A 23,079-nucleotide genomic window follows, 5' to 3' on the forward strand; every position below is an offset into this window, starting at 1 on the left:
TACTGTTTGTTTTTGCCTGTGTCACTGGGATCCTGCTATCCAGGACCCCAGTGCTCCTAAAGTATGCCCTGTATGTGTTCCCTGTGTGGTGCCTAGCTGTATCACTGAGGTTCTGCTAACCAGAATCTCAGTGTTTATGCTCTCTCTGCTTTTAAAATTGTCACTGCAGGCTAGTGACTCATTTTACCAATTCTGATTGGCACACTGGAACATCCATATAATTCCCTAGTATATGGTACCTAGGTACCCAGGGAATTGGGGTTCCAGGAGATCCCTATGGGCTGCAGCATTTCTTTTGCCACCCATAGGGAGCTCAGACAATTCTTACACAAGACTGCCACTGCAGCCTGAGTGAAATAACATCCACGTTATTTCACAGCCACTTTACACTGCACTTAAGTAACTTATAAGTCACCTATATGTCTAACCCTCACTTAGTGAAGGTTAGGTGCAGAGTTACTTAGTGTGTGGGCACCCTGGCACTAGCCAAGGTGCCTCCACATTGTTCAGGGCAATTTCCCTGGACTTTGTGAGTGCGGGGACACCATTACACGTGTGCACTACATATAGGTCAACACCTATATGTAGCATCACAATGGTAACTCCGAACATGGCCATGTAACATGTCTAGGTATTGGGGGAACAATTCCATGCATCCCCGGGTCTCCAGCATAGAGCCCGGGTACTGCTAAACTAACTTTCCGGGGTTTTCTCTGCAGCTTCCGCTGCTGCCAACCCTAATGATATTAGAAATGAGGCCCTTAAAACACAAGCTATTCCCAGCTGTAAAACAAACATTCCAGCCATGAGAAAGCTTTTTAAAAAAAAAAAAAAAACTGAATGGTGGGAGGGATTATTATTTTGGGGTCCCCACTAACCTAGTGTGGGGACCCAGAGCTGGCAACACAAAACAGAAGGAGTGCATCGTGCTGAACGTTTTGGCGGTGGTCCCATTGTCCTACGACCACCACACGGTGAGTTACGGGCAAAAATGTTTTGTAAAAGTAATTCCCTGCAAAGCATTATATGGCAAGTTTCACGAGTGCAGTGAATATTGTAATATCTGCTCTCCCGCTGTGCCAGGAAAACCCTTAACTTTGAGGATTTCTGTTTTATGTATTATCTATTATTACAAGTGTTCTAAGGAGAGTGCCACAAGAAATGACTAATTAGGTAACTGAAAAATGTGACCAGCGCTTCAATACTTCCGATCAAGTGCACACTGTTGTGCTTGCTCGTGTTGTGAGTGCCATGCAGCACAAAAGGAAGAGACAAAAAAAATAGTTTGCCACTCTGAATTATATTGCCAATCGTGCAATTATCCATGTAACAAGGGCAAGGCGTGACAAAAATAGTCTCAAGGAAGAACAAACGTAATACAATTACCAATTACGTAAATTGATTTTTGAAAGGCAAGCCCACAAACAAGTGAAAGTGAGGGGTGTAGTTAAAAGCCCACAATACTTGCAACAGGTCAAAGTGCTTGCGTGCTTGACCTAATGAAGCCACAAACAGGGGGAACCAACTCAGGTCCAAAAGGTTTTCACACAGTAGTTGACTTACGGTTACCTCACACAGGCACTATCAATTTTATTTAGCATACATACTGCGCATGCATTAGGCAGCACATTATGGCCCTCATTACAACTTTCGCAGCCTTTCACAAAGAACGCCGAAGCTCCCTATTATGACTTTTCCGCTGGGCCAGCGGAAATTCTGGCAGTGAAATGAGCGATGGGGCTGTGCCTGGGGTCCCCTGCATTTCCCATGCCAAGTGCAGGGGCCCCTAGGGGCACCCCGAGTCCCCCTTACCACCAGCCTTTCCATGGCAGTGGTTACCGCCGTGGACAGGCTGGCGGTTGGGGACAAGCACTGCTGCCCTGGGGATTTGGTATGTTGGAGGGGCCGGCGGTATGGGCGTGGCTATTGCGCCATGGTCATAATAGCTGGAGAAACACCGCCAGCCTGTTGGCGGTGTTACCGCCAGCCTCCAGGGTCATAATGAGGCCCTATATCTCCTAAAATAGGGCTGTCAGTGCGCACATCAGAGCATCCCTGAAGCCAATGAAAAGCCACACAGTGCAGCAGGCGCAGTATCCCCAGCACTAGCCAAGCTCTTTTAGGTCCAGGCTTTCAGTCTGACAGGTATTGAGGTGGGCCTTCCCATTTTCAATCCTGCCCTTGCTGCTTTGTCTGGCTCATATTTGGGAATCATGATTTGCTAATGCCAGTTCCCTGCACCAGAGTCCTGCATTGCTGCTGCCGTAGAGCCTCCGAGTTGCCAATGTTGCCAGCTAAGTAAGCAAAGTAAGTAAAACAAAAATGTTATTTCTCTATGCATGTGTGTTTGTGAGTGACTGGACATGAATGGGATTGAGTGAAATTGTGTGTGTATGTGTTTGAGAGTGTCAATGAGAGTGAAAGAGAATTTGGGAGTGGGTTTGTATTGGTCAAAGTGAGTATGAGGGAGTGAGTGAAAGACTATGACTGTGTAAGAACAAGTGATTGATTGGAATTTGGGGGAGGGAGTGGGAGTGAGTCGTGGTTGTAGCTATCAATGGCGCATAAGGTGCAGTTGCACCAGGGCCCAGAGTTAGTGAGTGTAATTGTGTTAGTGAATGGGAATGAGTACGTATGTGTGAATGAGTATGAGAGGGAATGAGCAAGTGAGAAGATGTGCGTTAGAATGACTGAGGGGAAAGAGACTACGGGCCTGATTTAGAAAGTGGCGGAGGGGAATACTCCATCACAAACCTGACAGATATCCCTTCTGTTGTATTACAATGTCATTGTATTTTATGGGGATTGTAATTCGGTGGACAGGATATCCGTCACATTTGTGATAGAGTATTCCATCGCCCAACTTCTAAATCAGGCCCTAAGGCCCATATTTCCAGAACTTTCACTGAGCGCAACACAGCACCCAGCTGCATCGCACGAGAGAGACAGAGCAGGAAAGCACTATATTCATATATTGACATATTTACAAAGATATGGCACTATCCTGCTCTCTCTCTAGTACTTGCGCACAATTAGGCTGCCAAGTGCCACCCACACACCTTTGCGCCATAGTGCAATGGTGTCTATGCGAGTCTAGCATAGGTTTTGTACTGGAAGGGTGCCCTTCTGGTACAAAATATTAAGCTTTGACTAATTTTAAAACTTTCCCTACTTAGGATGTGTGCTGTACAGTGCAGTACACATGCAAAGTGGGAAAAAGTTAGGAGAAATAAAAGCATTTCTACTTTTTAGCACCAGCTTTTAAGTGCTGTTTTTTTTAGCACAAAACACTGTCTACTATTGTTTCTAGATAGAGATTTGTGTAAAAAAACCTGGGTCGGTGCATGGGAATGCCATGTCCTACCCATGACACACCCCTCTGATGTAGAGTAACGCAAAGAGGCACTGCTTTGTATTACTTTCAGGCAACTTTCCAGTGCAAAACAGGTTTTGCGCTGAAAAGTAAATAAAAAAAAACAACATTTTGAGCAGGATTGTGTCACTTTTGGGATGTAAACCCACACAAACTATTTTTTAATCTGGGTCTAAATGTGAGATGTAGTGAGTATGAGTGAGGAAAATAAAAAAAAAATGGGGTGACCTTCTGCATGGTATTACACCACACCACTTTCAAAGATCATCAACCACCACGGATGCTAAAACGAACTTATGAGATGTGGCCTAACGACCTGAACTGCTGACTCTCAAATTGGGGAGCAAGGTTTGAATTACAGTGTCAAATCAACATCCTGGGCAAAACACTTAGGCCCTCATTACAACCTTGGCAGTTGGCGTAAAAGCAGTGGTAATACCGCCAACAGGCCGGCGGTAAAAAAAAAGGTCCAACAACATTACATTTACACCCCGTAACCCCCTGGAAGAACGCAAGGACAGAAGGAATGGAGTCAAATCAGTGATATTTTGGAAATAGGCAGATATACTATAGATTTTGAAAAACAGTATTTACACAAATATACAATATGTACAGAAGTCCATACATTGTCCTTCACAAATGTTCGTGGGCCACTGGGGAAAAAATCATGCGCCAAGCCCACACTTGACTCCTGCCTCAATACGGAGAGAACACTGCAGGGGCATGAGATCAAAAACACACAGGCACCTCAGGGGGATGGGGAAGGGGGGCACCTCAGTCGGAAGATGGTACAATGCCACTGCGCCTCAAGGGGGCTCCGTGCCCACAGCGATGTTTCTGAGGAGTGCAAGGCCACAGTCTCGCAAGTGGGTGGTTTGCCCACTGCTTGCTCCTGGGGAGTGCAAAGCCACAGTATCTCAAGTCCCTCAAATGGGTGGTTTGCCCACTGCTTGCTCCTGGGGAGTGCAAAGCCACAGTCTCTCAAGTGGATAGCTTCTTCCACTGGTTCTGGAAGGGGCTTGATGCCCAGTCTGCTTCATCCTGCCGAGGATACGGTGAGTGGATGCCTTAATCCACTGGTTCTGGAGGGGGCTTGGTGCCCAGAGTGCTTCATCCTGCCAAGGATAGGGTGAGTGGATGCATATCTCCACTGGTTCTGGAGGGGGCTTGGTGCCCAGAGTGCTTCATCCTGCCAAGGATAGGGTGAGTGGATGCCTTAATCCACTGGTTCTGGAGAGGGCTTGGTGCCCAGAGTGCTTCATCCTGCCAAGGATAGGGTGAGTGGATGCATACCTCCACTGGTTCTGGAGGGGGCTTTGTGCCCAGTGTGCTTCATCCTGCCAAGGATTGGGTGGGTGTATGCATATCTCCACGGGTTCTGGAGGGGGCTTGGTGTTCAGTGATGCAGTATTTGGGGTGTGCCAGTACACATTCCCTCACATGATTTGCAGGGAACAGGTAGCATGATAGTTCATGTAGGCAGAGCTTGACTCCATCCTGCGCCGGCTAAGGCTGCTAAGTGTTGGTAGTGCCAGTGCTGGTGGGGGTGCTGACAGTGGTGGTGGTAGGCTCCAGCCCATCTCCTGCAACCTCAGACGGCCGCCCACTGGGGTCGCTGCTGCTGGTAGTGGTCCTACTGTCAGCGGTGCAGGTGGCGGTGCTTGCGGCGGGGCTGCTGGCGGTGCTGGCTCTGGTGCATGTGCCGGTGCTGCTAGTGGTGGTGGGAGGCTCCAGTCCTTCTCCTGCAGCCTCGGACGCTGCCCACTGAGGATGCTGCTGCTGACAGTAGTTGTGACAGCAGCGGTTCAGGTGGCGGTGAGGGGTGCTACACGTGGTGCAAGTGGCGGGGCTGGCAGTTCTGCTGGTGGGCACCAGGGCTTCACCTGCATCCTCCGTCAGCTGAAGTGCCTTGCCTACGATTTTCATTCCCTTCCTCACCTTGGCAGATGCTGTTGTGCCCTTGGCTCTGTCGGCTGGAGGTGTGGAAGAGGCCTTGCCGGGTGGGTCGTGCTCCTTGCTCTTGCTGCATGCTGGCCCCTTCTTCACTTTGGCCGGTGGCGGAATGGTTTGATCCTTTGCAGGGGTTGGTGGTACACTGGCTTTCCCAACGGGGGCCCCCTTTGAGCCTCTGGGAGTTGCAGGTTCCACATTGGACTGCGACTTGGTGGCTGAGGTGCTGGGCTTGGTTCTGGACACCCTGGCCCAAGGGGAATCACGGGGGAGGGGTAGGGAACAGGTCAAAGTTTGCCAGGAAAAGTTTTTTAGACACACTGGGGTGGGAAGAGGGAGAGGGTTTGGGAGTGGAGGAAGAGGGAGTAGTTGTAGGAGGTGTCTGTCTGCTGAGTTTGGGTGAAGGTGCATGGGCTGGATGCTGTTGTGAGGTGGATGGCTGATGGATGGGTGGGTGCTTGCGTTTGTGTACTTTGGGAGCAGGGGTCACAGACACACTGGGAGAGGGCACAGGGGACGTGTGCATGGTTGTGGGGGTGGTGACTGCTCGTGAGGGGTGTGTTGTGATGGGTGTGCTGGTGATGGAGGTAGTGGATGAGGATGTAGTGCATGCAGGTGTGAGTGGAGACGCTACTGGGAGGGAGGTGGACGAGGAGGAGGAGGAGGGGGACACAGTGGAGGCAGTGGATGTTGGTGTGTCTGCATGAGTATGGTGCTTGTGTCAGTGCCTGTGAGATGAAGTGCGGTGCTTGTGTTTGCCTGAGCCACTTTTGTGTGTTGATTTGGGTGATTGCTGGTCTGAAGGTGTGCTTGGGATAGGCTGGGGTTGAGGAGATTGGAACTGGGTAGAGGAAGTTGGAGGGGGGAGGCTAGACACAGGGACAATGGCTGCCATCAGTGCTGAGGCCAGAGCCTGGAATGCTCTCTGTTGGGCTGCCACGCCAGAGTGAATGTCCTCCAGGTATGCATTTGTTCAATGCAAATGCCTCTAAACACCCTGGATGGCATTCAGAATGGTTGACTGCCCAACAGTGAGGGATCTCAGGAGGTCAATAGCCTCCTCACTGAGGGCAGCAGGGCTGACTGGGGCAGGGCCTGAGGTGTCTGGGGCGAAGGAGATGCCCACCCTCCTGGGTGAGCGGGCACGGGAAACGCACTGAGGAGATGCTGGGAGGGCGGTGCTGGTATGTGGGATGGTGGCTGTACCTGTTGATGGGGTGGGCACATAGGTGTCCGCCACCACCAGGAAGCTTCCATTGGAGGAGGAGTCACTGTCTGTGGTCTCCCCTCCTGTCCCCGTCGTGGTGCTCCCCTCACCCTCCGTCCCACTGGTGCCCTCACCCCCGGTGGATTCAGCCTCCAGGCCCATGTGGGATGCAGCTCCCTCCGCCGCTGGTGCCCTGCTCCTCTGCCAGATGATGCTAATGCACATAAGGACGGTGACAAAACAAAAAGGTGGGGGGAAGAGAGAGGATACACTTGGTCAATGCCAGCAATACCACTACTATTGGCATACACAACCCACAAGGAGCAGCCCTATGCACTATGCCATGCCCAACCAGTTACTGAGATAGTCACCAGCCCATGGGATACAATGCCTAACGCCATCAGCTGCACACCAGAAAACCTAAAGGACCCTGCCCAGTAGTAGATGCCCACTAACACTATTGGGGTAGGTGTGCTTCAGAGTCTGCCCAACAAGTGACCTACCCTCCCATCTTTGTACTGGCCTTGTGGCACCCATAGCCACCACCCAGGTATCCCTTAACGCGCGCACTACAGAAGTCAGACTCTGTACTCCCCCCTTGTGGCTGCTGTAATGCCTTCAAGCGCCCATCTAACTCCGGATAGGCCACCGCCAGGATGCAGAACATCAGGGGGGTCATGGTGCGACGGGCACCCCTTCCTCGTTGGGAGGCCAGCCTCAGCTGGGTCTCCGCCATCTTCTTTGCACAGCGGCGCAGGACCTCCCACCTCTTGCAGCAGTGGGTGCTCTGCCTGTGAAAGACCCTCAGGGTCTGCACCTCCTTGGTGATGGCATGGCAAATACCCTTTTTCTGGTGGGCACTGACCTGCAGGGAAAAAACAGCAGAAAAGGGAATTAATCACCCGTCCGGACCGTCACACTCATGGCCCACAAGATCCCTCACATCCCCTGATGCACATACATTGACCACCTTACATGCAGGACTTTGGCCAGGACGCCTCTGCCCCCCCACATGTGGCTTACACACACAGCACTCCAGACATTCATGGCCCACGCATCATGCTCACAGTGTACTCACCGGTTTGTCTGGAGGATCGTAGAGTAACGTGTACTGGGGTAGGACCCCATCTACCAGTTTGTCCAACTCCTCAGCAGTGAAGGCAGGGGCCCTTTCCCCAGACACGAGCCATTTTCGCTTCCAGACACAGGTCACAGCAGCACTTGCAGTGTAGGTCCTCTCCTGTTGATGGGCAGGTAGCAAGTGAGTGGATAGATAGAAAATGGCGGTCACGTCCGCGGCAGTCCATACCGTCACCGCAGGTGTACATTGCCAATGGCCCCTGGAACCCATAGGGCCCAATGATAACCAATGCGAAGTTGCGTGGCGGTCATCGACCACCTACCTGGATGGTGCACAATGCCAGCGCAATTACCTAATTTCCATTTGTCACTCCTCACAGGTCAGGCATCTGCCATTTCAGGGGGCCACAAGGCCTGGCACTTAACTGCGTCACAGCAGACATTGGCACAGCAACTGATTTTCGGATTCACATTTTGTTTCTGTAAAGTAAATAAATCAGCATTAGTGCAATAGATGTGGGAATAAGACCCTCTGCTCATCCTTCTCTTCCATAGGCTTCAACCGCTGAGGCAGATAATGAGATGGTGGCATCCTCCGGTGTACAGACACCTGGTGGACCTTGCAACAATGGAGGACAGAGACATTATCATTACCTACAGACTTGATCGTGCCACAATCCAGTAACTGTGTGCCCAATTGGAGCCAGACCTGATGTCAGCAATCCGGCAGCCCACTGGTATCCCCCCTCTAGTGCAAGTCCTGTCAGTGCTCCATTTCCTGGCAAGTGGTTCCTTCCAAACAGTGGCCATGGCATAAGGGATGTCTCAGCCAATGTTCTCTAATGTGTTGACCAGAGTGTTGTCAGCCCTGCTGAAAGACATGTGCAGCTACATTGTGGTCCCCCAGGTGGAGGATTTGGCCACAGTGAATGCTGACCTTTATACCTTGGGACATATCCCCGACATCATAGGTGCCATTGATGGTACATGTGGCATTTGTCCCCCCACCTGCAGAATTGAGCAAGTTTTCAGGAATAGGAAAAGCTATTTATAGCTCTAAGAATGTGCAGATGGTGTGTTTGGTGGGCCAGTACATCTCCCATGTGAATGCCAAATACCCTCTGTGCATGGTGCCTTTATCTTGAGGAATAGCAGCATCCCATATGTGATGGGCCAACTCCAGAGGCACCGGGTGGATAATAGGTGAGCCCAAGGTCCCCCCCCTGTATATATTGGTGTATGGGTATGGGGTTGCTCCTAAGGGTGGGTGTGTGTCTAACAGGTATCCCTCGATCTTTGCAGGTGACCCCAACCTCTCATGGCTACTGACCCCTGTGAGGAATCCTAGGACAAGAGCAGAGGAACGTTACAATGAGGCACATGGGAGTACAAGGAGGATTATTGAAATGACCTTCGGCCTCTTGAAGGCCAGGTTCCGGTGCCTCCATCTGACAGGTGGAGCCCTGTACTACTCACCCAAGAAGGGGTGCCAGATCATCGTTGTATGTTGTATGTTGCACAACCTGGCCTTGAGACGCCAAGTGGCTTTTCTGCAGGAGAATGAGCCTGGAGATGGTCTTGTGGCAGCAGTGGAGCTTGTGGACAGTGACGAAGAGGAGGCAGAGAAAGAAGATGTTGACAACAGGAGCAACATAATTCAGCAATACTCCCAGTGACACACAGGTAAGACATTGTGCATTCTATTTACATTTCAGTTATCTGTTCGACATTGTACAAGGCAGCCTCTTACTCTATGTCTCTGGCCACTGACTGTACACTTTGCATCTCTATTTTCAGATCCCTGTGCCACACTCTGGCTCCTGCTATGTGTACTGCTGCCCATCCAAAGGACATTATAAAGTATATTTCAATGTACATTTGAGTTGCTATTCTTTGATTATGTTTTACAAATACATTTGTGAATCATTTGACATACTTCAGATTTGTATCTGTTCCAAGGGTGTTTATTTAGGTGCTCTTAAGTAGAGGGGGATGTGCAATGGGCTGGGGTGATGGTGGAGGAAGGTCCAGTTAGAGTCCAGTCTCTTTGTATCACAAGTGCATTGTCCAAGGTGGCATGGGAAGTGGAGCAATGGCAGTTCAAGGTGCACAGGGTGACAGAGTGGGACAGAAGGGTGACAATCATAAGAGTCTTATTTCCTGGCGGGTGTCTTGGCAATGTTCTCTGGCTTCTGCCTGGATCGCAGGGACCGTTTGCGGGGTGGTTCTCCTTCTGCAGGGAGTGGGGTGCTGGTGGCCTGTTTCTGTGGCGGTGCCTCCTGTCCATTAGCGCCGGTGTAGGTGGAAGACTGTTCATTGGTTTGGCTAGTGTCAGGGGCCCGTTGTTGTGCCACTGTCTCCCTTAAGGTCTTAGTCATGTCAGCCAGCACCCCTGCAATGGTAACCAGGATGGTGTAGATGTTTGTAAGGTCATCCCTGATCGCCAGGTACTGTCCCTCATGCAGCCACTGGGTCTTCTTCAGCTTGGCCAGTATCTTGCCCATGGTCTCCTGTGAATGGTGGTATGCCCCCAGGATGTTGGAGAGTGCCTCGTGGAGAGTGGGTTCCCAGGGCCTGTCCTCCCCCTGTTGCACAGCAGTCCTCCCACCTTCCCTGTTGTCCTGTGCATCTGTCCCCTGAACCGTATGCCCACTGACCCCAGATCCCTGATCGTCCTGTGTTTGTGGGGTTGCCTGGGCTCCCTGTATTGGTGGACACACTGCTGATTGATGTATCCTGGGGACAGAGGTATAGGCCCGCTGGGTGGTGCTGTGCTGGTGTTTCCTGAGGGGGGAGGCTCTGTGGTGGTTTGTGACTGATGGGCCAGGTTGGTCATCCTGATCCAGGTTTGCGGAACTGCTGTCGTCACTGTGGGCCTCTTCAGGGGTGGGGGCGAACTGGATGTAGCTGGCACCTCCTCTCCGGTGTCATTGAGTAGGGGTCCTGTGGGGATGGAAATGCATTGTTAATGTATTTACGTGTGCCATCTAGTGCATGGGTGTGTTTCCCTATATGGCTGTGATTGCCCTATCAGCTTGGCCGTGTTCGTGGTGGTTTTGTGGGCTGGGTGAGTCTCTGATGGGCATGCTGTGGTGATGGGTGTCCATGCATTGGTGTAACATTCAGAGCTTGGTTTTGTGATGGGTGGGTTGTGATAGTGGGGTATATGTGAGGTGGTGGGGTGATGGGGGTGAGGGTAGGAGTAGAAGTTTGTGATGGCATACAGATAGGGTGGGGGTGATAAAGTAGTAAAGATTTGACTTATCAGAGTCCAGTCCTCCTGCTTCTCCTGCCAGGCCCTCAGGATCCATGATTGCCAAGACCTGCTCCTCCCATGTTGTTAGTTGTGGGGGGGGGAGGCGCCAGTCCTCCGTACAGCTACCTGGTGTCCAGCAGCCATAGAACGCACCTTCCCCGTAGGTCATTCCACCTCTTCCTGATGTTATCCCTTGTTCTTGGGTGCTGTCCCACGGCGTTGACCCTGTCCACGATTCTCCGCCACAGCTCCATCTTCCTCACAATGGACGTCTGCAGCACCTGTGATCCAAATAGCTATGGCTCTACACGGATGATTTCCTCCACCATGACCCTTAGCTTCTCCTCTGGAAACCTGGGGTGTCTTTGGGGTGCCATGGTTGTGGTGTGAGTATATGTGTGAGGGTGTGTGGGGTGATATATTGGGGTGTGTGGTGTGAGGTGTGTGTATGGTGTATGGGTGATGGTGTGCTGTGCCTCTGATTGAGTGGGTGCTCCTGTGTTGTGTCTCTCTCAGTTGGCAATATTTCTTTAGTAGTGCAAGGGGTTGTGGGTTATGTGGGTGTGTGTTTTATAGTGGATTGGGTGTGTGGGGTGTGTGTATGTGTGTCAGGTGTGTGTAGTTTGAATTGTCCAATGTGGTGGTGTTTTGTTAGTGTGTGACTATTTTGAGCACGGCGGTGTGTACCGCCAATGGTTTACCGCGGTTGAAAGACCGCTGCGGTGATTCGTGGGTTGTGATTCTGTGGGCGTATTCCTGTTGTCATAACGGTGTGGGTTTGGATATCGTCAGTTTATTACTGACATTTGGTGTGGCGGACTCGTGTGTGTCTGTATAGTGGCGGATATATCAGTGTGGGTTATAATACCTATGGCAGAATACCGTTGCAGTCACAGTATGTTGGCATCCGTCAGCACGGCGGTAGGTGGCATTTACCACCAGGGTTGTAATGAGGGCCTAGTGCTTAAAAAATTTGACTTTTGTGTAATGTGATATGGTGTTTATGTAAAGAACCCTGATGTCTTTGGGTTTGATTTGCTCTAAATAAAGTTGCACAAATAAAAAAACAACAGGCAGCCAGGATCATTTTATCCAGAGGATTGGGACTGCTAACCAATGACCATTTTTGCTATCCACACACCCCACCCCTATTTTGCCAACATCATCTTGCATGTTAGTTTTTTTAGTCAGTACTTGACATTTTTCAAATCAACACCCTCTCCCCCCAACAAAAACACTGTTCCCTCCCACCCCATTTAAGATACTACTGGCAGAAAAGTCTGGACTGCCAATTGTCACTGCATTTAAAAAACAAAAAACTCTTTCCTCCCTTTTTAGCATTTATTCAGTGCTTCTTACTCCTCATGTGAGTAGTAAGCACTGTATGAAGGCAATAGCAAATCGAGACAATGTGAGATTTCTGCCTTGTTTGCTTGGAAGCAAAGGAAGTGGGGGTACAACCCTCTTCCTGAGCCAAAGTGATACCCTGAGAAGGTTTTCTGCTGAGGACACTACTCCTGGCAGAAGGGACCTAGTTTCGGCAGATAAGCACCTGAAGTCTAGTTTCTGCAGGGTGTTTTTCTCCTGCAGTTCTGGCAGATGGCCAGGGTCTGGAGGCAGGGCTTTATAATCTGCCATTTCACATTGATGGTTCATATGTAGCAATTTATGTCACAGATACAGGAGTCTGAGCATCTAAAAAATCTGGGTGCAGCAGAATGATATATTCTGGAAGCAGGGTGCGAACTTGGGGTACACGCGGGTAGATGGCTTTTGCTCACTCTTAACAGGGTGGACACCATCTACCCTGCCAAGAAGATGGGCCACACTGAAATACCCCAAACTCATCCCAGTGTAATTGTCAGACACCAGGACACATTATGCAGCGCCTGAACGTTGTCTGCTTTTGTTCCGAGTAGCAAAGTGCAGACGGGGAGGGGGATTTGTTATTTTAAATTGCAGCCGGGCCCTAAAAAAAAAACAATTAAGGGACTATGGGCCTCCTTTTGTTGGAGTATCCTGGCTGGGAGCTAACTGGAGCCTCACACCTAGATGCAAATGAAATTAAGGGAAAACAATGACATCCAGCTTGCTGGTACTGCTATTTGAAAGAGACATTCTTTTGATTTTTTTCAGTCCGTGTATATAAGAGATATGCGTGCACTGAAAGAATGGCAGAAGTGTTGGTCTTTCCCAGCATTTAAACAAATAACTGTTTAAATACCACAATTTTGTTTTATTTCTTTTATAACACTGTTCATCCTAATGCAGGGTGTCAGGGCACTTTACATCACACGTACACATTAAACATTGACAATAAATCGTGTGTAAATCAATGTACAGGATAAGTTAGGTAAGACAATGAGGGTTGCAAAGTGTAGGAGTCATATGACCTTCGTAGATCACTGTGCTATACTAAAAGGATTACAATTTATAAACTGCAAATAACAAAAGGATCTCTGTGTTAAAAGTAGTAACCTACTTACCCACCTAAAGAACATAAAAATATGATGTCTGCATATTACATGATGTACTTTGCAGGAAACACATTAACCCTCTATGCTACTTTGATTCAAAGCTGGGACCAGACAAAACACAGATCTCTCCAGAAAATATGTTAACTTCCAGAGTTGTCTTACAATTATTATAATTCCTGGAGATATACAGGGCACACACTCAGATCTCTGCAGCAGGTGCCTTAACTTATAAGATATTTTATTTTTTACTCAAAATCTCTTTATTGTAATTTCCAGGCAGAGAAAACATGGTCCAGCTGTAGCGTTAAAAGCATTACAATATAATTGGCGATCCAACAGTACAGAGTGGCTCCATCAACTGCGTGACTCAAGATGCCCCAAGGCCACACTTGGTCACTATTAATTAACATAATGTAACACGTCACAGTGCAAAGGTGAAGGGAAAGGGGGAGACCAACAAGAAATGCAAACAGAACATATGATGTGAACAACAGGTCAATTCCAGTTGTGTATAGCAGGGAGCTGAATCAGTGATGTGGTGTTTTAATGGTAAGGAAGTGACATGCCAAGTGGAAAGGTGGGGCTCTGGTGGGTGGTCAGCCGAACCGCTGCAGCGATCTAAGTTTCGGCGGACTAAAACAAGTGAACTCTATACAGGTGAGGTATCATACCATTAGGGGCCATATAGACTGAATTTGGCTTCTGCTCCATTTAGATTGTGAGAGAGCTGTTCATCACAATCACATGCTATATGCAAGGGAACCATTGAGTCACAGGAGTGGGGGGAGGCTGTTATTTTCCGTGCCAGGGCCACAAGCTGCTGCACTGGCAGATGCACATAGCTAATAAGCATTGAGTCAGCATGGGTTTTTGTGTATAGAGTCAGTGGGTGGACACAAAGGATAACTGACAGAGAGGTAGTGGGAACCTCACAGTAGCTTTAAAGTGACTTAAGACCTCTTTTCAGTAAGTAGTGATCAGGCAGCAGGAGTACCATATATGACGGAAATCCCCTTGGTCCAATTCACAGTGCCAACAAAGGGAGGATGTGCCAAGGGAGACGGTAGGGAGGTAGGCCGGCGTGCAGTACTAATGAAACATAAGCCTGTATGCTTTTTCCCTGAGAGAGATGTGGCAATATGTTTTGGGTATGTCTTGTCACAGTATTTCCCATTGTTTGGGTGATATGCCCTCCATGATGGTGGTATGCCATACTGACTGACATGGGTGAGTGTGAGGGGGTGTAGAGTGTTGGAGTATATGACACGGGTTGGAGATGAGCTCTCGTGAGCCTTCAAATGCCCTAACTAATTTCTCAAAGCAGCAATAGGGATGAACAACCTCTGGATAGGCAGGGGGTGTGGCACCCAATGTCACAGCTGATAGTATTGTAGTCCAGCAGTGTCCAGGAGGCTGTATTCTTCTTTACACTGCTCAAAAGACTTTATGGAGGAGGAGGGTGATAGTGTTGGAGTAAAGTCAGGATTGCGGGCAATAGGTGTATTGCGAAAAGGGAAGGTAGTAAGCCCTCGCCTAAGCCCCAAATTGTCCCACATGTCAAGGACCATGTTGGTAGGAGTAACAATGTATACAATACACGGTCTGGCATGTTTGGGCAGCCAGGTTAGGACCCACAGTGGTCTACAGGCTACTGCCCTCCCCATGTAGAACCAATGTTTCTTGCTTTCTCTCACCACCCATTCAGAGATACAGCGCAGGTGGGCAGTCCAGCAGCTTTCAAGAAGGAGGAGGCAAGCCAGGCTCTTCCGCATCATTATAGAGTTGGATATCCTGGGTCCTTTTCCATTCCAGATGAAAGCGTGGATATAACGCTGTAAACTGGGGATATTTTCCTGTGAGATTGGAGTGGTCAAGGTCTGGAAGAGACAGACAGCACATTCATCTTGATGACCAGTTCTAACCATGAAATGTGCAGAGGTTTCCATCTCCGGAGATCTTCCAGGATGGAGCCCCGGAGGGGCATTTGTGTGTGTCCACGAGGTGAGTGTGGAGTTAAGGTTAAGTCCCAGATACTTGATTGTGTCTCAGGAATATCAGAATGATGCCAGCTCCTTTGGGGTAGGAAAAGCATGTTTGGGGATGGTCAGATTGAGTGCACTCAATTTGGACATGTTGATCTTAAAGCCTGATACTGCTTTGAAAGCATGCAGACACGCAACAGCTGAAAGGGAGATGACAGGCTGTGAGAGGGTAAGTAGGTGGACATCCGCAAACATGTTAAACTTATGAACCTGGCCTCCAAAGGGGATGCCCACTACCTCAGCCATGTAGCAGATGGTGACAGCCAGAGGCTCGACTGCCAATGCAATGAAGTGGTGACAGAGGCATACCTGCCGTGTTCCCCTGGGAATGGCTATGGGGGCTGTATGTTGCCCTTTGATGCGGACTGTAGCCACAGGGGCAGCATATGAGGCCATGATTTTGGTGATCATGCTTGGTCCCGCCGTATTTTGCATTTTACCGCCTGGAGAAAGGACCGGTTTACCCTATCAAAGACCTTTTCCACATCGAGTGATAGAAGGCATCATGGGATATGATATCGGTCTGACTTATTGACCAAGTGCGCTATGCGCTCACTGCCTGTTATGGATGAAACCCACTTGGGCAGGGTCGATAAGGCCTGGGAGGTAGCATTCAAGTCTGGTAGCCAAAATTGGCGATAGGATGAGCAAAGTGTCGGGTCTTTGTGTGTTTTCTGTATGAGGGTTATCTCTGCTGCTGCCATGGAGGTCGTGAGTCCTGTGTCTTTTAGGAAGGAGTTGAAAACGAGCGCCAAGTGATTCTGTACTTCAAGCAAGAAAACCCGACAGAAGCTGAATGGGGGCCCGGCTGTCCCTGTCATTTTGCTAAGGGGGAGGGCCTGGATTGTACTGAAAGTTTCCTCAAGCAAAATCGGTGCATCAAGGCTCTCCGCATGTTGGCGATGAAGGGGTTCCCATTCACAGGGGGGCAGGTGGCTCTCCACTAAGGCTGGCATGGCATCTTTGTTTTTATATAGGGTATGGTAGTATTCATGGAACGTCCATTGTTTATCTCATTCGGTGATCGCCCATCCTGTGTTTCTGGTCTGTAGTTTTGCAATATGAGCCACAGCTTGTGTCTGGAGCAGTCTGCAAGCCTGAAGTGAGCCCACTTTGTTACCTCCCTCGTAGTATCACTGTTGTAGAGCCAGGAGGGAACATTCAGCCCTGTTTGTCACAGTAGCCCATAGTTGGCTACATAAAATGGCAAGTTGCCTCTCATTGCAGTGGTTAGGCATTACTTTATCCCGTTGTTCCATAGTCTTAATCTTGGCTGTCAAAGTAGACTACCAGTCAGTTCCTCTTCCCTCTAGCTGTGGCCATGGAAGATAAGATGGACAGCTTTCCAAAACGACCCCAATGCGTTTACCGCCGATTCCGGTGGTGCGTTGTGGATGCTCAGAAGCACGAGGACATCTCCACAAAGACGCACTAGTAACAATCACATTGCCAAAGGAACACAAGGTTGCTGGAGACGTTTACCCCGTGGCCCATCACATACCCTTAGTGTACAATATAAACGGGGCGTATAAAACATGCTAGGTTACGCTTACTGACATACTCGTAGAAAATACTCCGGTTGGGTAGGCCACGATGCTCATTTTATAGAAACTAAACCTCAAAGGAAGCACTTACAAATATAATCGTAGCAGGTGCCGCAGTTGAAGCTCAGCTTCTGGAAAGGACAAGCCACCCTAACTCTTGGGCTTGGCAAAGATAAAGTAAGGCTGTGCGCTCAGAGATCCCATAGCAGAAAAAGATCTAGAATCCATACTGGAGGTGAACTGATGATGTACTGGAGCGTAATCTGTATCTGACTGTGACGCGCGGGTTCTATCTTCCTCTGCTGGAGACACAGAGTAGAAGGTTCTCCCTTTATAAAGCACCTGTAAGCTCCGCCCGCTGAGCCATGCCCTGTCCACCCTCGAAGTAGGTAAAGGAATTCCCGCCTTTTTACCAGGATGATGGACAGCTTTCCAAAACGACCCCACTGCGTTTACCGCCGATTCCGGTGGTGCGTTGTTGATGCTCAGAAGCACGAGGACATCTCCACAAAGACGCACTAGTAACAATAACATTGCCAAAGGCACACAAGGCTGCTGGAGACGTTTTTACCCCGTGGCCCATCACGTACCCCTAGTGTACAATATAAACATAGCAGGTGCCGCAGTTGAAGCTCAGCTTCTGGAAAGGACAAGCCACCCTAACTCTTGGGCTTGGCAAAGATAAAGCAAGGCTATGCGCTCAGAGATCCCATAGCAGGAAAAGATCTAGAATCCTTCCTGGAGGTGAACTGATGATGTACTGGAGCGTAATCTGTATCTGATTGTGACGCGCGGTTTCTATCTTCCTCTCCTGGAGACACAGAATAGAAGGTTTCTCCCTTCATAAAGCACCTGTTAGCTCCGCCCGCTGAGCCACGCCCCGTCCACCCTCGAAGTAGGTAAAGGAATTCCCGCCTTTTACCAGGATGATGGACAGCTTTCCAAAACGACCCCACTGCGTTTTTACCGCTGATTCAGGTGGTGCGTTGTTGATGCGCAGAAGCACGAGGACATCTCCACAAAGACGCACTAGTACCAATAACATTGCCAAAGGCACACAAGGTTGCTGGAGACGTTTACCCCGTGGCCCATCACGTACCCCTAGTGTACAATATAAACAGGGCGTATAAAACATGATAGGTAACGCTTACTGACATACTCGTAGAAATACTCCGGTTGGGTAGACCACGATGCTCATTTTACAGAAACTAAACCTCAACAGGAAGCACTTAGAAATATAAACGTAGCAACTGCCGCAGTTGAAGCTCAGCTTCTGGAAAGGACAAGCCACCCTAACTCTTGGGCTTGGCAAAGATAAAGCAAGGCTGTGCGCTCAGAGATCCCATAGCAGAAAAAGATCTAGAATCCATCCTGGAGGTGAACTGATGATGTACTGGGGCGTAATCTGTATCTGACTGAGACGCGCGGGTTCTATCTTCCTCTGCTGGAGACACAGAGTAGAAGGTTCTCCCTTTATAAAGCACCTGTAAGCTCTGCCCGCTGAGCCACGCCCCGTCCACCCTCGAAGTAGGTAAAGAAATTCCCGCCTTTTACCAGGATGATGGACAGCTTTCCAAAACGACCCCAATGCGTTTTACCGCCGATTCCGGTGGTGCGTTGTTGATGCTCAGAAGCACGAGGACATCTCCACAAAGACGCACTAGTAACAATCATATTGCCAAAGGAACACAAGGTTACTGGAGACGTTTACCCCGTGGCCCATCACGTACCCTTAGTGTACAATATAAACGGGGCGTATAAAACATGCTAGGTTACGCTTACTGACATACTCGTAGAAAATACTCCGGTTGGGTAGGCCACGATGCTCATTTTACAGAAACTAAACCTCAAAGGAAGCACTTACAAATATAATCGTAGCAGGTGCCGCCGTTGAAGCTCAGCCTCTGGAAAGGACAAGCCACCCTAACTCCTGGGCTTGGCAAAGATAAAGCAAGGCTGTGCGCTCAGAGATCCCATAGCAGAAAAAGATCTAGAATCCATCCTGGAGGTGAACTGATGATGTACTGGAGCGTAATCTGTATCTGACAGTGACGCGCGGGTTCTATCTTCCTCTGCTGGAGACACAGAGTAGAAGGTTTCTCCCTTTATAAAGCACCTGTAAGCTCCGCCCGCTGAGCCACGCCCCGTCCACCCTCGAAGTAGGTAAAGGAATTCCCGCCTCTTACCAGGATGATGGACAGCTTTCCAAAACGACCCCACTGCGTTTACTGCCGATTCCGGTGGTGCGTTGTTGATGCTCAGAAGCACGAGGACATCTCCACAAAGACGCACTAGTAACAATCACATTGCCAAAGGCACACAAGGTTGCTGGAGACGTTTACCCCGTGGCCCATCACGTACCCTTAGTGTACAATATAAACGGGGCGTATAAAACATGCTAGGTCACGCTTACTGACATACTCGTAGAAAATACTCCGGTTGGGTAGGCCACGATGCTCATTTTACAGAAACTAAACCTCAAAGGAAGCACTTACAAAATATCATCGTAGCAGGTGCCGCAGTTAAAGCTCAGCTTCTGGAAAGGACAAGCCACCCTAACTCTTGGGCTTGGCAAAGATAAAGCAAGGCTGTGCGCTCAGAGATCCCATAGCAGAAAAAGATCTAGAATCCATCCTGGAGGTGAACTGATGATGTACTGGAGCGTAATCTGTATCTGACTGAGACGCGCGGGTTCTATCTTCCTCTGCTGGAGACACAGAGTAGAAGGTTCTCCCTTTATAAAGCTCCTGTAAGCTCCGCCCGCTGAGCCACGCCCCCGTCCACCTCGAAGTAGGTAAAGGAATTCCCGCTTTTTACCAGGATGATGGACAGCTTTCCAAAACGACCCCAATGCATTTTACCGCCGATTCCGGTGGTGCGTTGTTGATGCTCAGAAGCACAATGACATCTCCACAAAGACGCACTAGTAACAATCACATTGCCAAAGGCACACAAGGTTGCTGGAGACGTTTACCCCGTGGCCCATCACGTACCCTTAGTGTACAATATATACGGGGCGTATAAAACATGCTAGGTAACGCTTACTGACATACTCGTAGAAAATACTCCGGTTGGGTAGGCCACGATGCTCATTTTACAGAAACTAAACCAATAACAATAAAATACACACACACTCTTTTAAACCTGTCTGACTAAGTATTTTTTACCCATGATTCTAATTATGTATTCTATGTGCATATGTGTGTGTATTCATGTGTGTGTATGTACAAATATATATATATGTGTATGTATGTGTATATGTTGTTTCTGTGCCTGGCATGTTTGTGGATCATTGCAACTCTCCTGGTTTTTTGGGTTGTTATACTAGATATCTACGAATTTCTGCTCTCTTTTTATCACACTTATCTTCTCATCACTCTTATGTCATGTCTCTATCAAACTATCCTCCATTCTCACTCGGACTCATCCCAAATCCCTTCGACCACTTTCATCTCCTAAATATCTCTGCCTAAGCTCTTCCCTCCACCTCCACATCTAACTCACCAAACCTCACTCTACCTCTGTGACCTCCCACACAACCCTACTAAATTCTCCTGCATTCATCTCACCCTGCTACTATGCTCTCCCTAACCCTTCCACATCCTCTTTCCCCTCCGCTCCCCTTTTATTCATCTCAAGCCTTTGGATTGAGTAAATGAAGGATAAACTCCCAATTAACACTTCTGGATTTCTTTCCTCCTCCACCCCTCCATTACTCCAGTCAATCTCACTAACAAACTCTCATATCCGCAACTCAAATTAACTCATAATAATACTAAAACTGTACTCCTTATTAAATTATACTAATCCATCACTAATTCTTGTTGGGTACCGGAGTAGCGTGCTACTCATCGAAAAGCGCTTCGACGCCTCGTCAGGGGTAGTAAGCGCTATATAAATACGATTACAATACAATTACAATATCTCCCCTCGGTTAGTAGCTTTGAACCCATCCCATAGAGTGTGAAGCAGGATACTTGGCAGAAAGTTGAGTGAAGTATTCAAAGATCCCTTTATGGATCTTTTCCACGTCAACTGGATCTCGGAGGAGTTGTGATGGTAACCACTATCGCAGGGGGCCTCGAGCAGAGAAAATGTAGTCAGACATGTTAGTTTGAAGTGAGCGGGGTTTGAGATAGAGATATCAGAGGTCTCCGCCACAAATAGGTTTTGGAGGAGAGAGTGTGCTATTAAAACATGTTCAATGAGGGAATATGATGTGTGTACATGTGAACAGAACGAGTAGTCCTGAACATCAAGATGTTTGTAGCACCAGACATCTATGAGCCCTACGTTCGCTGTGTCCTTCTTTAGCTGCGCCGACATGGCTCCAGGTCCTTGATAAGTGGCTGTGCTTCTTGTCAGTGCCGGATCCCACTCCAAACTGAAGTCATCGCAAACTCTTATGTCGGTCTACAGCCATATTAGTTGTTCCCACAGGTTGGGTGGCAGGTAGGGTCCTGAACAGTATTTGCGTAAATGTTAATGAGTGTAAGTCGCTCTTTGCCATGCAGCTTATCTAGTACCAAGTATCGGCCCTCTTTATCCCTCACTACCTTTGTAATAGAGGAGCAGATGCGAATGTTACATAAAATGCCCACCCCCGGCATTATGGTATCAGTATATACGCACAATGACATATAGGATATTTCAGATGTGCCATGCAATGGCAGTCTGTCCCCAGAAGGTGAATCTCCTGGATAAATAATACATTCGGGTTGTGCTGGAGTATGTATCCCCAGACCTGCTTGCGTATGTTTGGGGAATTTAGGCTGTAGAGATTAAGGAAAAGCAATTTAGATCCCATTGTCCCAATCAGGGTTTGGGGGTGAAAGGGCGCCATGTAGTGTGATTCCCACTTCGAGGAAGGGGAAGTGTGACTCCTCCCTTGGTTAGCTGCGGTCCCAGAGAAGGTGCGTGCGTTTGACAGCTCCCAAACAGTAGGGTATCTCAGGGGGTCAGAGGATGCAAGTGTGGCACCCCCCTCCGCACACACAGACCTATGAGAATGTCTGAGGTTATCTGTACATATATACTGTAGCCTTAAATTACATAATTTGACCAATAGGGAAAAAGGATGTAAAACGAATAAAGATAAAAATTGACCAACAGGGTCCAACAAGTTTGTCCGCTTCCCATAGAGACCAGCACCAACATGCCTGTGTCCTGCAAGAGGAGCCACCCTCTCCCATAAGTTATTTTAAATGCAGAATGTGCAACAAATTAATCAGAACAGATCTACTGCCACATTTCTCCTTGTTGCCAATTACTTTGTGGCAGAGTTTTAAAAAATAAATGTATACGTTGAGGCCTAGATTGTGTGTTGCGGTTGCATCACATTTTTGGCACAAACCTGACACAACATGTAATTTGTGAAATATTGTAATAAGCTCAAATGTTCTCATGATAAACCTGCTAAACATATGTGCAAGCTCTTAAGATCTGATGTCACTTCTTGTGTTGTCACTTCTTGTGAGGTCATGGATTGTGATTCCACTTCTTGTGAAGCTACGTGTGATGTCACGCAAGTTAATATCAAGCACCATGATGTCACTTGCATACTGCCTAACTTGGTTAGTCCCTCCACTTCTTTTTTTAGGACTTGTACCCAGACTTTAAGTCTTCATGATGGCTGAATTGACAGCAGGGAGGGGCATGCAGTTGTGAAATGGTTTAAGGGGCTGGGGGCCATTACAGATTCTGTATTTGAACAATTGTCTTAAAGCAACATTTCAGAGGTACTGAGGTTTTGCACTTAACTGTTTGTTTTAGTGGAATACATTAAGTTACAGTGACAACAAGGGTGGCCCTCGATAAGGGAATTTGTGAGAATCATCATCACAACACTATGAAGGGGTGAGAGGGATTCCCTGTCCAACCTCCCTTAACCAAAGAATCATCACACAAAAAGGACAGGGAATGTAGTCAAGTATCCAGACCCGACTAATTAAAAAATCCAAAAAATCTTTTTTGAAAAAACGGCCCTCACCCACAAATTGTGGCATGCTTCAACATAGGGCCCTGCTAACACACTCCATAAATATATAAATCCCCTTTTGGAGTGGAGCAGTAAGGGTAGGGGAACATGTAAGCACGAAAGACAAGACCAACAATTATGGTACAGGGACCAAAGACGAACAACAGAAAAAT

This window comes from Pleurodeles waltl, chromosome 12 (assembly GCF_031143425.1).
Source record: "Pleurodeles waltl isolate 20211129_DDA chromosome 12, aPleWal1.hap1.20221129, whole genome shotgun sequence".
NCBI classification, from domain to species: domain Eukaryota; kingdom Metazoa; phylum Chordata; class Amphibia; order Caudata; family Salamandridae; genus Pleurodeles; species Pleurodeles waltl.